The following is a 19,891-nucleotide window of genomic DNA, read 5'->3' on the forward strand; positions in this document are numbered from 1 at the left end:
TCTTCATACGTTCCAACCTTTGACAACTGCCCATCATTTTCCTTCTCATTCTCTTATAATATCAACTTTCACCATCTATTGACATTAAAGATTATTTTTATTGCAAAATTATTTTTACTCTTCCAATCCCTGTGTGTTTCATTTCAGAGACCAATTCTTAACTCCATGTTTTTCTCTTCTGAATCAAGGGACTCCCTCACTGTTCTACCATTTTTTTTTATCATGTTACCTATTCCCACTTTCCACTTGATGGATTGCCCATGTTCTGAAGTATCAAATGATCACTCTGTGTGTGTGTGTGTGTGTGTGTGTGTGTATTGGATTCCAACATGCCTTCCTTATTTAAGAACATTACTTTAAAATTCAGTTACCACAATATATCTGTAGCATTAAATTTCTTTCCCCTGTTTGCTAATTCTTATGACATTCAAATAGCACGTTCCCCTCTTAAAGGTTGTCTAATCACAATACTAGCAACAAATAGAGAAATTATAATTCCTTTTGCTGGCTTCTTCATTTGTATCCAAGCACACTGATTTCCTGCTCATACTGGTCTTCTATAACTCTGAATGACTACAACCATCAAAGCTGAATGAGCATGAGCATTGCACTTAAACACCTGAATATGACATCAAAGATAAAGCCTGATACTGATAGCATTTGATCTGGCCCAGGTCAGTACCACTGACTACCTGCTGGCCTTTATGCTGAGACAAGACTGGTATTTTACCTGCTTTGAAAGGAGCTACATTTCTTGCTGATTCTAATTTTTTTTTCTGAAAACAACTTTAATTGGTAATAAAAAGCTGACTTAAGAATTGAAAGAAGAGAATGAGTTAATTTTCTCCTGTTGACATTTTTACTTTGTTTTACTGCACTATGAAAATAGGTATAGGAAAGAAATATAGATAGGTGAGGCGAGCTGAGAACTCTAGTTAGGGTTCTGAATTATGACAATTTTCTTTTGAGGCCCAGAAACATGAGCTTTCCAATTGCACTTTTTTTTTTTTGAAAGTTGGATGATGTGTGTGCAGTCTATGAGCGATGGAGAAACAGCTTTGAGTAAATCTTCCAAGAAAGCACCAGTTTTATATCTCAGTTCTCGCAGTGCTTGGCATGGTAGTTTATTTTTTATGGCAGTGTGCTTACTCTGCACGGACCTAAAATACGCACACTTATCTTTCATCTTAGAATTATTCTCCATAGCGAGGATACTTAAATAAAAGGCTTAATTTTGAAATTGGTTCTTCTTTTTTCTCAAACATTTTTAACATCTGACCCTGGAAGTACATTTATTGAATGCTTTGGCATTTAAATTTTTCATATGAGCTGTATTTAATGCTATACATCATGATAAATAGCTGGGTGAAATAAACATTTGTAGTATTAAGGTATTTTCGCACACACACACACACACACACACACACACACACACACATATATATATATATATATACATTTTTTCTATATATGCCAACTGAGAAAAAGGTTTTACACTGGACTCATGCCAACCCCATGCTGGTTTCAGTCACATACATTTAGCTTCTTATGTGAGAGGTCACAATGCAATTAAGAAGCGATTAAAAGGTAATGAATGTGCTGAACTGAAACCACTGCCTAGAAGGCCTTTTTTGTGTGTGCATGGTGGGAGTAGATAGACTGTGTGTCTCTGTTGTCCCCTGCAGTAATTTCTTCTGGCAAAATAGCAATGTCAATGGCTGCCTAAAACAGCTCAATGTTTACACAGAGAGTTATGTATATGTCATTGGAGCAACAGCATGAATCATCTTCCAATTAGTTTACTCAGCATGGGCTGTTTTAAGAGCCAAGATTGCCTTTGTGAATTTTCCAAACCACAAAAATAACAATACATGTTTAGTAATATTGAATAATGACAGCTGTTAGCAGTCTGTGAAGTCCACCACAGCATCCTTGCAGGTTGGCTGCCAGTCTTTTGTATACCGATCCTGTCTGGCCTTGTGGATGATGAATATTCTGAGGGGAGATTCAGAATATGCTGCCTAATTAATGTGAACAGTTACAATGGACAAAATGGATATGATTCTAGACATAGAAACATCAAGTCATCTTCTTCATATGATACAGGTTCTTTTACTATATTATCATTTATACTATTTGAATGAAGTGACTTTTTTGTATCTGTCATTTCCTGATTTATCTCATTTTTATCCAGACATATAGTCCTCTGGGTAGGCTGGGGCCCGTTGAGCTTTCTATAGTGAAATAGAGATATTAAACATAATTAAAATAACAACTACAGTTGAAATTTGAGAACTGTCTGAACACCTTGTGTGAGTTTTTCATATTTTTTATAATTATATTATTTCCCAAAGGCTTTAAAATTAGTCTTGAATGAAATTATAGCAGGAAAAAAGAAGATTCTTCTTCAAATCATATTATGCTAATTTTTCTGCAAATTATTTAAAAATTACTATAGAAAAATAACATAAAAGAGTCACTTAAAGGTAGTCAGTTAAAGACTGTTTATTCTTCAGATTTGTTGGGTAACACATTGATTCCTTTGACTAATAGAACACTCTACTTGCATTCCATTGCCAGATTGGGAATTAGCTATGATTCTTAAAGTCATATTGATTCTACAGTAAATTCAGAAGAAATTTCTTAAACTCCCAGGAAGTGTTATGATGATAGATGACAAAAAGAAATTGAACATTTTAGATCATATTCATGCATGTGTATGTAAATGCATGCATATATATCTTATACATGACTGTGTACAGTTTTATTAACATTGTTTGCATATCAAATGTAATTCATCTTTTTGACTCCTGTGAAAATCCCCAATATAACAAGCATAAAAAGGGGTAACATTCATTTAGGACTCTCTGCTTGGGAGGCCTCATTCAATGGTGACTTGTTTCTAACACTTTGGGACCAGTGGCAGGTAGAACTTTCTGGTATTAAGACCTGTTTGGTCAGAGCTGCTACTCTCATTATGTCTAGAAACCAAAACAGGAGTCAGAAGAGGGCTGACCAGGACAGATTTCAGAGCTCAGGCATACCATCTGCAGGTAATGCCCATTTTCAGGATGCATCTGCAATGATCTAACTACCTTTCCAAGTCCAACCTCCTAAAAGTTCTACTGTCTCCCAGTGCAAACAACACATTTATCTTTGGGTGACATTCTGGATTAAGCAATTCAAGATGTAGGGAAGATGAAGTTTATCATTTTTTAAAAAGAGATAAATAAAGCTAGGATATCTGAGTACATTGATTATTTAAGTCAGATAAAAAATATTTTAGCTCTAAAAATAAGTTTAATCACAACTATATTTACTATGGCATGAATTACATTTGAAAAAATTTAACATTTTTATTTCTTTTTGATTGACCAGAAAAGTAATTAGTTTTTGGAGTTTGTTTCAGTCATTCTACCCAATCCCTTCTGAAAGATACTTCTATAATAAAATGACTTGATTAAAGTGCTTCTTTCTGGAAAAATAATCACTTCTTCAAAATATATTTATATCCTACTCTAAAGTTTATCCATTTCCTCAAAAAAACTGTCAACATTAAAAAATAAAAGGGTAACATATCCATTGTATCTGTGATCCGTGCTTTTACTCAATAGGCAATAGAAGAAAAATATAATTTATATTTGGTACAAGCAACAGGGATAGGTCCCCAAAATCACTATGGAAGGTTTGCTAAAATTATGAGGTTTGAAACTGATGTAACATAAAGTGGGAAGTGTGTCTCCCTAGAGTAGTCCTTAAATACTTTAACTTTATTAAAATAGTGTTCTTTTTGAAATACATATGAAGAGGAGATTGTGTCACAAAGATAAGGTTATTTCTTCAAATTGAATTTGTTTACCCCACTAACAAAGCACCAGCAACAAACTACGTATTCCTCATGGATTTATTCCCCTACAATCTTGATAACAGTTCCACTGTTTTTTGCCACTTAAAAACAAATCTTCTGAGTCATCCATAATCCCTCCATTCATCTCTTTCCCCCCATACTATGTGTGAGTAAATCTGGGAGTGATAGTTTTTCTACCACTGTGTGAATAGTGGTCTACTGGTACCCTGCTATCTCTTTCATTTACAAGTACAACAGCTTTGTCTCAACAAATCAACTATAACACCACATTTCAAAATCATTCAGTTTTCCCCTTTAAGATTGACTGCATAATATTTGAGTTTTAAAGTATCATTAGTTACCTACATAATAAGCTTCCTCTACTCTCTTCTAATCCCTCATTCTCTCCCTGCATGGTTCGCATCATAGGACACTTCTATCTTCATCATTTTGACTTTCCCCAGCACTTACTCTCATCCCTTCAAGTCTTGACTCCTAAGTCATCAAGGCTTACCTCTTGTGGTTCTTACAAAATTTGCATACAATTCATGAACAATCTTCTTGACCCTGCCAATCTGGTTTTGCAACTCGCCTTTTTTGGAATACTTTGATACAATTACTGTTTCTTACTGTTATTATTTAATTTACTTATCTGTTATGCTTTTAATGGTTCTTTCCATCCTATAAAAGGGAGTTTCATAAGGACAGGCATATTTGTTTTATTTCTTTTTGCCCTAGTATATATCTTACTCTCAATATTAATTTGAAAAAATGAGCACCTTTATTTAATTAATCTTTTTTTACAATCATGTAAATACAAAATAATTTACAAGGACTGTTGTCTTTTTATAAAGCTTTTGATTTATTTGAAGAGTATTATAAGATAGCTTTCTAATAGGATACCTCTTCATTTTAAACACAATCCTTTATATCCTCAACAATGCAGGTAATCAATCAAAATAACTTAACCTGATCATTAACTGGGCGAATAGTTCCCAGCCATTTATAAAGAAACAAGAAAGAAATTAACCTTAATTGAATGCTCTAAATTAACTTCAAGTGAATTTTAAGGACACACACACTGTGCTCTTCCTTCTTAAAAGTTTTGTAATGTAGATTTTTCTTGTGATTTCTATTTTTGTATATAATTTATCCAAGGACACATAGATGAAACATTCATGAGAATTCAGAGATCTTACAAATACTTCTTTCAGGAAGAAAACAAAGTAAAATCCCAGATAAAATAAGCTGAACAGATTCTACACCATAAAATGTTCTTACATCAAAAATTTGAAATAAGAGAATAATAACAAAATATACAATATTCCAAATATATAAAAATACAGTGATTCTTCACAAATGAGAAAGTTTACATAGTGTTTTAGGACCGAGTTAGTTAAAATGTTCAGGAAGTATTCTCATTTCTCTTTGCAATATCTAGCCTCACCAGGATATCCTGTGCAACAGAGCAGGCTTTGAAGTTCATAAAATTTGATTCGACATTGGCATATCAACCCAACTTCAAAGAGATTTCTACTGCAGTAGAATTTCACCGAGTTCAAGAAAGAATGAAAAATACAAACTTCCTATGAAATCTAACCAGAATCTCTGGTACCTTCAGCAAAATTAGATACATATGGACATCATAAACAGGGATTTGAAAGTACAGTTTGACTCAGATTGTTTCTTTTTAATTTGCTGTTTGTTGGATATTGTGACACAACAATACAGAAACTACATGCTAGAAACACAGTATCTTGGGAAGGAAATTGTAATGTGCACACATTTAATTTAGAGAAGAAACAACATTGACATTAATTTGTCATCTCTCCAGCATCATTCTATTTAACTTATTTCTACTTTCATCTCAGAAATTTTCTCTAATATTTCTCTGATTTTCATGACCTTGAGCTTGGGAGTTTGATATCTTTTAATATGGATTTTATTTCACATTTATTCCATTAGCTTCACACTTAACTTGGGCTGAAATTGACTTTCAGATGTTTTCAATGGTGTGCCTTGCCTTTTTAATTATCTTTCTTCTTGTGGCCACAGCATTTTCACCTGTCTCTCTTCTTCCTCTTTATCCAAGCCTAGTATAGTAACTTTTAAATTTATAGCCAAGGGATCATTATGTAGTAACTTTTAAATTTATAGCCAAGGGATCATTATTTTTACTGTGATGTCTGGTTAATCTTTCATCTCTCTGCAGTGTCACTTGTTTCTGAGACAGTCACCAGAAAGCACAGGGCACTCAGATTCATGTCTCCTTTGAGGAGAGAGGAGGCCATTTAACAGAACTGGGGGCCAAGTAAGAAAGTAAGGCTTCAACTTTATGATCACACATATGTTAATTTGCCAGTATTCTAAGGAAGGTAAGAAATGAATTCTATTATCAGATCAGAACCGGTGAACCCTTGTGTTTCCTCTGCTGACACTGAGAGCGGAGAATCCATGCAAGCCCACCTTGATTTCTGGCCAAGAGATCAGAGTGGCAATAAATGGGGTTAGTTTTAAGCTGCTAAGTTTTAGCAACATGAATGTACATATTTTAGTTAAGTATATAACAATTTAAAATTAATATATTTCTATCCAAAATTCAAGATCCATAGTTATAAAAGAAATTAGAAAGGTGATATTTTCCCTAATGCTTACATCTGGCCAAAGTTAAATTTGGGAGTAAAGAATCATTAATTTTGGAAAATTCTTATTTTAACTGCAATATATTAACATCAATTTGAAAATCGCTTGTATGATTGATATTTCTTTTAATCTTAGACTTCACAGTTATTCTTCAAACATTGAGTAGATTACGAGCAATGAAATAAACTAGAAGTACAACACCTCATGAATTTCATGGGAATAAAGGTGATTGAAACAAAATATAAAGAATGTTAATTCAATTGAATAATTTTCTTGAAATAAAATTATATAATGAGGGAAATGATTAGTGACATGCAGGAATTAGATACAAGAAAAGAGAATATGGAGGTACTGAGATCAGGCTATGTCCACTTTAAGTTTTAGTTGCCATTTGTAAAACAGGGGATTTTCAAACTTTGCCTTTCTCTGGGGGACTTGAGTTAGAAGAAGGATGACTGTGCACATGATGGGTACATAGAACATGGTGTCACCCATGCATCCACAGATTTATTCTTGGGAGTAGAAAGGGTGACACACTCTAAATTTATCAGGGCTAATCAAGCTTGTAGGTGTACATGGGTGGATGTACTCAAATCAAAAAAGAGAAACCTGGCTCAAGAACTTCCCAGATAAACAAAACCTGGAAATTCCTCACCTATGCTACATAAAAAAGAAGGTCACTCAGCAATGTGATGGTGATAGCCCCTTCTGATAGCCTGTCATCTGTCCACCTAGTGTACATCAAATAAAAACAGATGAGAGTTTCAAATGGTTCCTTGGATTCAGACTATGTTCTTTCCATGTTATCATGGCATGCGTTCATGTTGTTTGGCAGTCTTCTGGACCTGAACATATCGTGTAATTATCCACTTGTTTCTTCATCTGTACTCATTCCTTCCCTTTCACCTCTGAAGCTGGGAACACTCTACAGCACAGTTCTCACACCAGTGATACTAAGAGTTGCTGCTTCCTCTTGCTCCTTCTCTCCAGTTTAGCTGGGTTTCTTGCCTTCTCAATAAAGATGACTTATATTTCTATCAGTTTACTTCTGAAGCCTCTTGATTTAACCCCTTTTAGTTACTTGATAAACAACAAATGAATAAGATATATTTTTGTGATACTGGCACCTGTAATTAAGAATGGGTTAAAAGCATCTGTGTTTGCTTAGGGAAAGATAGCAAGGAAAACAAGAATATATGGCAAATTTGTTCAATTTAAATATCCATATCCTTTGAATTTGTTATTATAAAATAAACTCTGGCCTTGTAGAAAGGCACACCACGATCATCTATTGTTTTTAAATAATGCATTCACCAAACATAGGAATGACATTTACATTATATTAAGAGAAATATTAAGAATTCTACTGTTTAAAATTGGCATTTTGACCTCAATTATGAGTATAGAAATTTATACATGAAATAAAATTGCACAGAAGGAAGAAAACAACCCTTGTCAAATATCAGTGTATAAAGTCAGGAAACAATATTTCAATCTCAAATATATGTACTCTATAAAATATAGTCAATGAAAAAATTAAACCAAGAACTAAGGGAAAACTGCAATGAAAATGACACGTAAAGAACCTATTTAGAGCAGTAAGATTAACAAAATGTTAAAATATTTAAAAATATTGAATAACTTGCAAAATTATGTCTTGAAATAAAATATCATATCACTATATACAGAAAAGTTAAAAATACGGACTCAGTACAGATATAAACTCAGCAACAGTGATCTCATTGCATATTTATTCTGTACATTGATGAACACATAGGAAATGGCAAAGCTAAGGATGACTCTTACATATGAAGATTTGACAAAAAAGCTAATAATAAAGTCACATACTTTGAGGATCCTTCAGCTGATGAAATGCAATAGGAGTATATATTTGTGGCTATTGCTCCAAAGAGACAGTTGTTTTTAGATAACAAGCACTGAAAATTCAGAGTATGTTAATAACTTGTTCCTGTGCATGGAGAATTGAAGGAGGAGTAAGGATAGAAGCTTAGGAAATATGTTCTTTAAAGAGTATAAAGTAAAAATGCTGAAAGAAAATAAGAAAAGATACCTAAAGTGATGCATTAATGTGATATAATGTCAAGCAAGGGAGTAGAGACCACTAAAGAATGATCTAAAGTGTAAGAGACAAGATGGATCCAAAAAGACTCATGAAAAAACAACAATGGCAAGCCAATAACAACAAAAAAACTCATAATAATTAAGCCATCTATAGCTTCATAATTATGAATGAAGACATAACTCCTAACTTGTCTTTTGAGTCAAGGTTTGGTAATGAAGATTTGAGATAGGAATAGGTATAGTAAAAAAAACAGTTGATTTTTTTTTTCCGTTAAAAACGGAGTGGTGGTAGGTGTGATACCAGTAAGAGGGAATTATATTGAGATTATGTTGTGAAAGGATGTGGAAAGTGGTATTCAGAATGCAAGACAACATGTATTAATATGCATTTATACATTTACATACAAGGAAGAAAGTATTGGCAGGAAAGTCAGAGAAGTAAAAGAAACAGAAAAAATCTGAGAATGACACAAAGGACGGCTGAGGCTATGTGACACCACAGCAGGGACAAAGAAGGAAGGGGAGAGAGAGTGAAAGATGGGGGAGGAAAAAGACAGAGAGCAGTATTGGTTTATTAAGATTTAGTACCAGAAGTTGATATGGTCTCTAAATACATACAAATGTACAGATTTATATCCTTATGTATGTTTAAACTTGTGGAAATGTAATTAAAGGGCATAGTATTGACTGTATGTTAATTTTCTAATTTCCCATGATCCATGCATGCCTTCAGAATTCAAACATAGTTCAAATAGAATAATCCAATATAATCAGGAAACTGATGTCATTGGTAAGCTGTCCATTATAGCACTGTGTAATTTATCTAGCTGGAACATTTAAACCTCATCGTCAGTATAACACTATAGACTTACACTTTACAAATAAAATTTGATGAAGCCATTTTTTTCAATCAAATCAGCATCATTTACATGACCCTCTGGTTCAGGAGAGCACTATATGCTTTAATTCACACAGGAGTGCATGAGTGCTGAACTCTCAGTATAAATGACTACAGTACATTTCATGCTGTGCCATGTCTCACTGCATTAATAACCTTGAATGTGATAAGGTCTATAACCTAAAGCTATTTTGAAACACTTTCTCATGCACTTTTCATGAATGGAGTAGCCATAAACCTTATTAAGCAGTCTTGTTTCCAAAAAGTCAATGTTTTCAGAAGCAGGTTTAACATTTGAAGTAATATCAATGACTTTTATGTAAATTTGATAAGGTGTATACCTTATACTTATATTCTACATTCATATATATATATATACAAACATATGTAATATGTATACACATATATTATGTATGTAACCCTTAACATATACCCAATCTTTTTTTTAAGTTAAGTAAATTAATAATGGTCTCTTGTTTACCATTGTCCCTTTCTATTCCATTGAAAAAACAAGCTCAAGTATACCATTAGTTAATCTTTACCTTAGGTCAGCACTTAACATCTTTGAATTTCTATTTCTTTTGAGAAAAGCGAGTATGCTGTAAAGTGTGCACTAATCAAGTATGCTGCAAAGTTTTGCGAATGTGAGGCAGTATGCACAGTCCCCTGAACCTGTAAAGTAATGCTTTCATAAAATTCAGTATTTCAGTTCCACATTATAATGTCATATAATGCTTATATTGCTTTTACAATATGTATGAGGCTCACTGCTCTAAAATGGCCATGTAGACCTGGACATGGTAGCCCACCCTGGAATGTTAGTGCTCAACAGGCTTAGACATGAAAATAAAGAGATCAAGACAAACTTGGAGAAGCATCATGTTATCCTTTATCAATAAACCAATTAATTATCTAATATACATAAAATACTCATAAAGGTATTATTTTCTCATTTAGGGTTATTATATTTATTTTTAATTGTTTTAGATATGTTGTCTGAAAAGTATTGTGGTTTGGGAGGCTATACTTGAGTTAGTAGGAAACAGAACTAGATTATCATTGTATAAGTGATGTGGTGAGAGTAAGAAAGCCAAAAAAAGAGAGCGCACAGAAATGAATTTGCATCCTAAAAAGATGGTCCCATGAGGAAAAGTGCTTGCTTCACAAGCTAACCTAACTGAATTTTGTTCCTGAGGCCCATTTCTTAGGAAAGGAGAGCAGGTTGTTTCCTGAATTCCACGCAGATCTCGTAGTATGTGCAACACCTCTCTATCTCTCCACATGCTTGTGCACGCACACACAAATAATGTTAGTAACATGAATAAATAGTATAAATATTATAAAACTAAAATACAATTTTCAGTGGTATCTTTAGAATAAAAATGATGAATGGTGACAAAATGGAAAAAAAGCAAAAGGGAAGATAAATAAAAGGGTTAAAATGTTTTTCCAAAAGTATAGTTATGATTATGCGAATTATTCCAGGAGGCAGAAGGTACTCTCTCTTTCTCCCTCTGTAAAAGGGAAACAGGACTTTGTAGTTATGAGGGTAGAGAGCAGAAGAAGTGTGGGTATTTACTGTAATTTTCTCGTATTGCCCATCAGAGGTCTTAGTGTGAACATGTAGTCTCTTTAATGAATGAGTCCAGCTTTGTGGACTAGTAACTTTCAGGTGATATATCTAAGGATTCCCTTGGTGTTACAGTCTGGTAAAAAATAAAGTTGGTTGTTGCTCATGATGAAGGCTTTTTTTTTTTTTTCCTACAGAGCAAAGAGTTTAAATGATAGGAGAAGGACACCTAGAGATGAGTGACCTAAAAGCACCTTCAGTATTCTTCTGGTTTAGTGCAGTAAACACTGAGTCTTTCTCTTAGTGTGTCTTGTTTGTTTTGTTTAGTTAATTCATTAAACTTAATTCATTAAAATTTTGAGACAGGGTCTTACTGTGTAGACTTGTCTTGACTGGAACTTGCTATGGCTAGACCAGGATGGCCCTTAAACTTACAAAAATTCAACTGCCTTTGCCCCCTGACTGCAAGATTAAAGGTGTGCACCACCATACTAGAATCCTATTTTTGTTTGGTATAAGAGCATACCACAGACTGAGTAATTTATAATAAAAGGAAACTTGTTTCTCATAGCTCTGGAGTTTGGGGTCAGTGATCAAAGCATGAAGCCACACCTTTCTGTTTCGATCAAACATTTGAATAGTATCTTGGGAAATGGCTCAATTGATAAAGTACCTGCCGTGCATGTATGAAAGACCAAGCTTGGGTCTCCGATTCCCACATAAAAATGGTGGGCACATCAGCAAACATCTGTAAAACCATCATTCATTGGGCAGGGGTTCATGAGCCACTCAACCTAGCTGAACTGATAAGTTCCAAATTCATTGAAAGACCATGTCTTGAAAAATAAGGGGGAAGAGTGTGAGAGGCCTTGTCTCAAAAACAAGATGAAATATGTCTGAGAAAGACATCCAGTGTTGATGTCTGGCTTCCATGTGTACCCAAATGCACACATGCACACAACCGCATAAACACATACACACCAACATATACTTATGTATACAGATTTTCTGAATAAAATTACTACTACTCTAGATAGTAAAGAGTTTCATTCAGTGATTAAAAAATAAAAAATAAACTCAATACTAAAAAAGGGTTAAGAATAATAGAAATGACAGCATAAATGATTTGTTTCCATTTAGTGAAATTGTAAATAATTTGAGCATACTTAATGGAACAGAATGCTTAATCATAGAGAACAAAAGCAAATATATCCAGAAAGACTGAGACTTTCCACAGAGACTCCTTAATAGAAAGGGCAATAAAGTGGAAGGGAGAACATCTTCCTAAAAGAAGCAAAAGCTAATGAACTGTCATCAAGGAAAACATGAAGGTAGCTAGGAAGTAGAATAGATGAATCCAGTATACTGTATATTAAACATAATGTTTACTCATGAAATCCTTTCATCAACATAGACAAAGTATCAGATAGCGGTTCAAGAACCAGCCTGAATGATATTTACAGCACACATTTTCAAGAACAGTGAAAATTAAAGGTTAAAATTAATAGATGAGTCGTTAGATAAAATGGATATGCTAATGGAAGACAAGCAAAAGATGTAAAATTAATATCCGACAAGGCAGAATTTAAGATTAAAAGCAATAAACAGGATAAAAGAGGACACTGAGTAATAAAAAGGCAAGTCTAGAGAAGAGATATGAGCCACAAATATATACACATCAAGTGAAATATAGATGAAAGGAAACTCGAAAATCACAGCTAGAAATAAAAGAATTTATAAAAAGACAGCAATACTATGACTCTCAAAATTTGGCAGATGCAATTACACGACTGATAGTTGTAAATTAGCCACAGAGTTTAGTTGTTTCTCACCCTAAGAAAAGATAAGATCCAAGCCTCAAGCATCAAGCATAATCAATGAAAGAAAAGGTGATTCGCCTTTATTTATATTTTCCATTATTTTAACAGGAATATTAACCCTAATTTATTTTGAGTCAGCTCTGCCACTAACTACAGGTGTCACCCCAGAAGACTAGGCTTTTCTTTGAACCTTAAATTTTCACCTATAAAAAGAAGACTAATGCTTGCTTGGTCTGTGTCAACTCACAGTGCGTATCATTTCTACTGAGCCGAGACTGTGCCTAACAGAAGCACATGCATACAAGACCACACATATATAAGCACGTGTGCACATACACACACACACACACAATTTCTTCTTGCTTTTCTGTATCTGCTAAAATGAAGCAGAGTCCCCATATTTCACTCATTTCCCCTGTTGCCATCAATAATGGTAGCTGTGTGTCCCCAAAGATGATTGATCATGAGAACACCAAATTTTTACTCTGCTATGCACCAATGATACCATCCAGTCTCTGTGACTATTAAGCACCTAGCAGCCGAAGTGTCTGCTGACAGTGAAGCTGGGGAAACTGTTATGGGACTCCTAGGAAGATTAGAAAAGTGAGAAGTGACTCACCCCAGACATGATATACAACACACACCAGACATGATATGTAACTCAAAAATCTACAATAAAAAACGATCACTCTCCTTTTTAAAAAATGCAAAAATCAAATTTAGAAAATATTTGTTTCAGAAATAATCTTGCTTGCTATGTAGATGTTTTGCCTATAGCTAAGAAAGTCTTGAACCAAGAGAAAGCAATTAAACCCTAAAAGTCTCCCCATTACAAGTGCATATATACCATGTTTCTGTCACTGGTTCACGGTGATAAAGCATAGCAGAAGCACTGTGCAGTGCGGTCTTATTCTTCAAAGAAGGAGACACAGAGAAGAGAGCTGGAAAGTTGTTTACTCACTTTTGACTTTGCCTTTAGTTTGTAGGGGAAATTTTCCCCCCGTTGAGAGAAAACTTGCAAAAGCTCCCGTGTTTTGATGTATGGTATCTGAACTCCAAAGAGAATGTAATCTTTGTGGAAAGCGATCTAACAGGAGTCCTCCTGGAATTTCCGCAAGCCTAGAAAAAGATAACCACTGCGGGAGGGTGCTTCTTTAGAAATAAAATGTTTCTGAGAACAAACAGGAAAACGTTCAGTGCTGGCTTATTCAGGTTCTATGTTGGTAGCTGACTACTAATTTCTGTGTTCCTAACAATCTCAAGATGATCAAAATGTCTCCCCATTCAAATATGTAGAGACAAAATTAAGTGTTTAACTCTGACTCCTGAAATAAAATTAAGTTTTTGACCTGTTTGAATGTATGAAATATAAAACAAAAAAGGATTTCTATTATTAAATTTTTTTAAAAGGGCACACACAATACTTTAAATGTTTATAATGGAAAAAATCTAAGCTTAGTATAGAAATATAGACACTTAATATTAACATTGATAAATTCAGTTATTACACTGTCAACAGAAAGTAACATTTAGCCAGAACATTCTATTACAAATTTCTTTTGATAATATTTACTAAATTTAACAATATTAGTAGCATAGATATCTACAGTAAAATGCTTAGGTATAATGAGCTCTTTTCATTAAAAATTATGCTTATTTAAATATTCATTAACTAAAAATGAAATGCTTGATTGAATAATTTTTTACAACTTCCTATTATCCCAATTAAAAATATCATTGTACAAGGAAGTACTTTTCTATAAAAGAGTTTTGATACAGAAAAAGCATCAGTAGAATAGTCCATAAACCCCAAGTCTTAGACATTTTAATGTCTATCAACTGGTGGGTTAAAAGACATTATTCATGACTGCTTTATAGTGAAATATTATTCAGTTGACAAATACGGAACCATTGACACTAGTAGAGTGAAGGCACCAGATAAAACTCATCACCTACTTCATGATTTCAATTTGTAGGAAATTACTTGAACATGTGAATCTTCTAGGAAAGGGGTAATAGACAATACAATGAAGGTTAAACTGCAGGAGATATTTAGGAACTTTAAGGGGATGTGAAAATGTTCAAAAACTAATTTTAGTGGTATGTATCCAATTTGTAAATTCACTTAGAAATCATTGGGTTTGCATACAAAGTGACATGAAAAATAAGCTTCAGTAACATTAGAAAGATGTTCCGTTTAATTGAAATATTACAGCTCCAAGGAACTTTTTAAAAACAAATTACAAACAAACAATTGGATGATGAGGAAACAGGTGGATCTGAAAAACAAAATGTCTATCAAATATGTTAATGGGAAGTGCAAGTTAAAATTACTTGCAGGGGATACACTCTCAAGCCGCTGGAGACCCTGTTAGAAAAGGAAAAGATTCCAGTCAAAAGGAAACTTTGAGGGGTTTTATTCCTCCTCCGAGGAAAGAGTATTTACATTATCCCATACAAGATACAGAATTGAGAAGGAATTACACAGTCCTCTTTTGGCCAGAGGAGGGAATGTAGTATTCTGTGATGCCTTAACACATTGAGACTCTACAGGTGTCCTGGGAACTCATTCTGAGTAAAGACTGATTGGGTGTTGTATTGGAAACAGCCAGACAAACCCGGGCTGTAGAAGTTTCCATGCAGACACTGGCCAGGTGTTTTCACAACCAATCTTCTCTGTTAGTTCACTGGTCAAAGATATTCTGACATAAATAACAGCAATTGAAAGCATATAACACTTTTCCATATTAGATATCCCACAAGGGCATTATTTCAGGAGCAAATTCATGGTCAGCTGCGTGATCAGCTTTCAATCTACAGCAACGAAGCTAAAGTGGCACCACAGGAATCCTCATGTAAAACAAAAACATCACCTCAAGAGGTTCATGTATGAGAGTGTCTAAACCCCAGGAAGAATGCTGTCTTAATTAATTGAGATACATGGAAAGCAAGTCATGATGACAATAAAAAGCTGCTTGGATCACTGTTTCTTTTTCTAAGCTCTCTAACATTATTTTTGGGTTTAATGATTCTCTTATTTTTTATTTTTATTTTTGCCAATGTTACTGGTGTTGGGGGAGGCTGCTCATTCATTTCTAGCTGCTTAGACCTGAAGTAATCACTCAGAAACTATATTATTTGCAATTCTGTTTGGCCAATAGCTTAAGCATATTACCAGCTAGCTCTTACATCTAGAATTAACCCATTTCCATTATTTTATATTTTACTGTGAGGGTTGTGGCCTACCGGCAAGGGTAGTATCTCATTTTTTTCCACTCTGGTGGTTATGTGGCGTCTCTCAACACTGTCTTTTTTTCTCCTAGCATTCAGTTTAGTTTGTCCTGCCTAGCTCTACTTTGCCCTATCACAGACCAAGGCAATGTCTTTATTCATTAACAAATAAAAGAAACACATATACAGAAGGACATCCCATACCTTTTCCCCTTTTCTGTTTAAATAAAAAGGAAGGCTTATAACTTCAACATAGTAAAATTACATATAGCAAAACAGGTATCAAGCAAGAATTACAGTTACAATATTTATACCTGCTTTATTTGTTATCATAACTATGGAAAACCATAACTATAACTATCTATTCTTCATCCAAAACCCAACAAAAACTCCATCAAAGACCCCAGAAGGACATAGTATTACCTAAGTAAACAGGAAGTGCTTTGTAACAACTTCCAAACTCTAGAATTGTCAGAGACACCTTGCTGCCTAGACAGTCACCCAAAGTTCTTCTGTATTGTTGGGTCACCCACCTTCAGCCTACAGCCCATAGTATCCAACAGACTTTTTCATGAAACAGGAAATTTCAAAGACAGTTCCAGCTATATTGAGAGTTTCTCATTCACTTTCTTCTGTGTCCTGCTGAATGTCTGACAGACTCTTTCATGAAACAGGAACCACGAAGGACTGCCTCACCTTCTTTAGGCAACTTTAGCAATTATTTTTCCGTGGGTCTTGCAAGTCCAGTCAAGAAGTTCAGGGAAGATAAGTTTCTTGCCCAAATGGCTAACCATTACATTATATGTAATTTTACTTTGTTGAAGATAAAGCCTTCCTTTTCATTTAAACATAAAAAGGAAATGATATGGAATTCCCTTCTGTATGCTGTGAATATCATTGGTTAATAAAGGAACTGCTTTGGGCCTATAGCAGAGCTATAGGGAAACAGTGCTAAGTGGGAAAAGTTAAACTGATTGCTGGGAGAAAGAAGGCAGAGTCAGAGAGATGGCTTGGAGCTGCTGGAGACAGACACATCCAAAATTTTCTGGTTGGCCACAACCTTATGGTGATGCACAGATTAATGGAGATGGGTTAAATTAATATGGAATAGTGAGCCATTAGAGCTAATGGGCCAAGCAGTAATTTAAATAATACAGTTTCTATGAGATTATTTCAGGGTGAAGTGGCCGGAATGAACAAGTGGTTCCTCCACTACAACTTTTAAATGAGCTTTGTTTTATTTTTTTTAAAACATTTACTTCTTTTTATAACTCTCTATATTCTTTTTCTTCTCTCTCTGAGGCTTATGTACGCTTATCCAACACTATGACCCATTTAGAGGTCTGCTTTATCTGAACCTGTCTTTATTGTGTATTTGTAATTATTTTCTCACCAGAAGCACCTTTTTATATGCTAAGCAGATGTGGTTAGGGCCAGCATGGCCCTGCCTGTTTGCTGCACCCAGTCCAACATGCAGGAAGTGTGTTTCCTGCCTCTAAGAATGCCCACTGGGAACTATCTTCACCACCTCAACTCTGGGAAGCGCCGTGCGTCATATAAACCCTTTTTATCTGAGTAAAAGCTAAATCTGCCATGCAGCACACTTCATGGCCTGGAAATATACCTGTGTTTGGAGGCAGAAATCGGCCATGCTCTTGTGCTTGTGTATGCCTAGTACACCTGTTTCTGCTGCCTGCCCGGGTGGGGCGTGCTAAGCCATGGGCATGGTCTTAGCTAGTTTCCTACAGACCATGAGTGGGCACATAAGCATCAGGAACCAAAGTGGGTGGTGGGCATTAGCCCCAAACGTTTCAGACTATGTTGATGAACCAATTTTGTTGGGAGAAGATTTTATCATGAGGGCTCTGGCTTGCATCTTTCTCCTCTAGTTGCTATAGGGCATCTCTCGACTTCACTTTTTTCTGAACATTCAATTTAGTTTTTTCCACCTAGCTCTACTCTGCCTTATCACAGGTCAAGGCAGTTTCTTTTTTTAATTAACCAATAAAAGCAACACATATACAAAGGGCCTCCTTCACCTTACTGGAGGGTGGGGGTGGGATGGGGTGGGGGTAAGGGGAGATGGGGAGAGAAAACTGAGAAGGGGAGGATGGGGAGAGCTTGGGAGAATGGGACGAATGGGATGGAGGAAGGGTGGATATGGGAGCAGAGATGTATATATCTTAATTAAGGGAGCCATTTTAGGTTTGGCGAGAGACTTGACTCTAGAGGGGTTCCCAGGTGTCCATGAAGATGTCCCCAGCTAGTTCCTTGGGCAGCTGAGGAGAGGGAGCCTGAAATGGCCCTATCCTATAGCCATAGTGATGAATATCTTGCATATCACCATAGAAACTTCATCTGGCGATGGATGGAGATAGAGACAGAGACCCACATTGGAGCACTGGACTGAGCTCCCAATGTCCAAATGAGGAGCAGAAGAAGGGAGAACATGAGCAAAGAAGTCAGGACCCTTAGGGGTGTGCCCATCCACTCAGATGGTGGGGCTGTTCTAATGGGAGCTCACCAAGGCCAGCTGGACTGGGACTGTTGGAGCACGTGATCAAACCGGACTCTCTGAATGTGACGGACAATGAGGGCTGACTGAGAGGCCAAGGCACTGGGTTTTGTTCCTATTGCATGTACTGGCTTTATGGGAGCCTAGTCTGTTTGGATGCTCACCTTCCTAGACTTGGATGGAGGTGGGGAGGACCTTGAACTTCCCACAGGGCAGGGAATCCTGACTGCTCTTTGGACTGGAAGGGAGGGAAAGGGTGAGTGGGGAGATGGAGAGGGAAATGGGAGGAGGTGGAAAAAAATAATATAATAATAATAATTTTAATAAAAATAAAGAAAGAAAGAATATTACTGCAAAGATTATCAATAAACTCTAATAAATTAATCTTTATTTGGAGGTACAGTTTTTGTTCAGGATCAAGTCATTGAGCTCCCCTTTCAATAATGACTATGTATGTGAGTATTGTGTGTCTCTGTATGGGTTTTATAATTTTATGCATATGAATGTAGTACCTACAGAGACCAGGAGAGAGTATTAGATCTGCCAGTCTGGACATAAAAGTATTTATGTGCTGCATGATGTGAATGCTCAGAACTGAACACAGATGTTCTGTACTATATAAATGTTGCTAACCACTGAACCATCTCTACAAGATAAAATGAAACACAGTCACACAGCTTACTCTCAGGAAAACACTGTTTTGTTACATCTTTGAAATACAATATATTTAAACTTCAGCAACATGTGGTGAATCTTTTGAACAAGGGAATTTATAAATCCCTGACATTCTAACAAAATATTTGGGTACTTTAAATTTACATGCATTTAACTTTATTGATTTTTAAAACTAAATGTATGGGTTTGGTATCTGAGATTTGTGAAAATTTATAATAATTGTAATTTTTAATATACTTACTCTTGAATTCCCATAATTGTTTTGTTTTGTTGTTCATAATTGAATCCAGGTTCTCACTAGAAACTAATAACTAAGTTGTACACTGAACTGTAAGCCAAGTCTTCTTTAATTGACATTTTTAAAAACATTTCAATGTACACAGAAATGTACTTTATCAAAAATAAATTTTACTTTTTTATAAGGCCACTTTATTTCTGATATCAAGACAAGAAAATAAAATTACAGATTAATCTCATTTTGAGTTAAGGTGAAAACAATTTGATAAAATACTCAATAGTTCAATTTAGTGTCACATTAAAAGCACAATGTCTTTTTTGTATGTTTTTAAAAATTAATTAAAGATTTTTCTCTCATACAATTTAGCCCAAC

This window comes from Chionomys nivalis, chromosome 18 (genome assembly GCF_950005125.1).
Source record: "Chionomys nivalis chromosome 18, mChiNiv1.1, whole genome shotgun sequence".
In the NCBI taxonomy this organism is placed as follows: Eukaryota; Metazoa; Chordata; class Mammalia; order Rodentia; family Cricetidae; genus Chionomys; species Chionomys nivalis.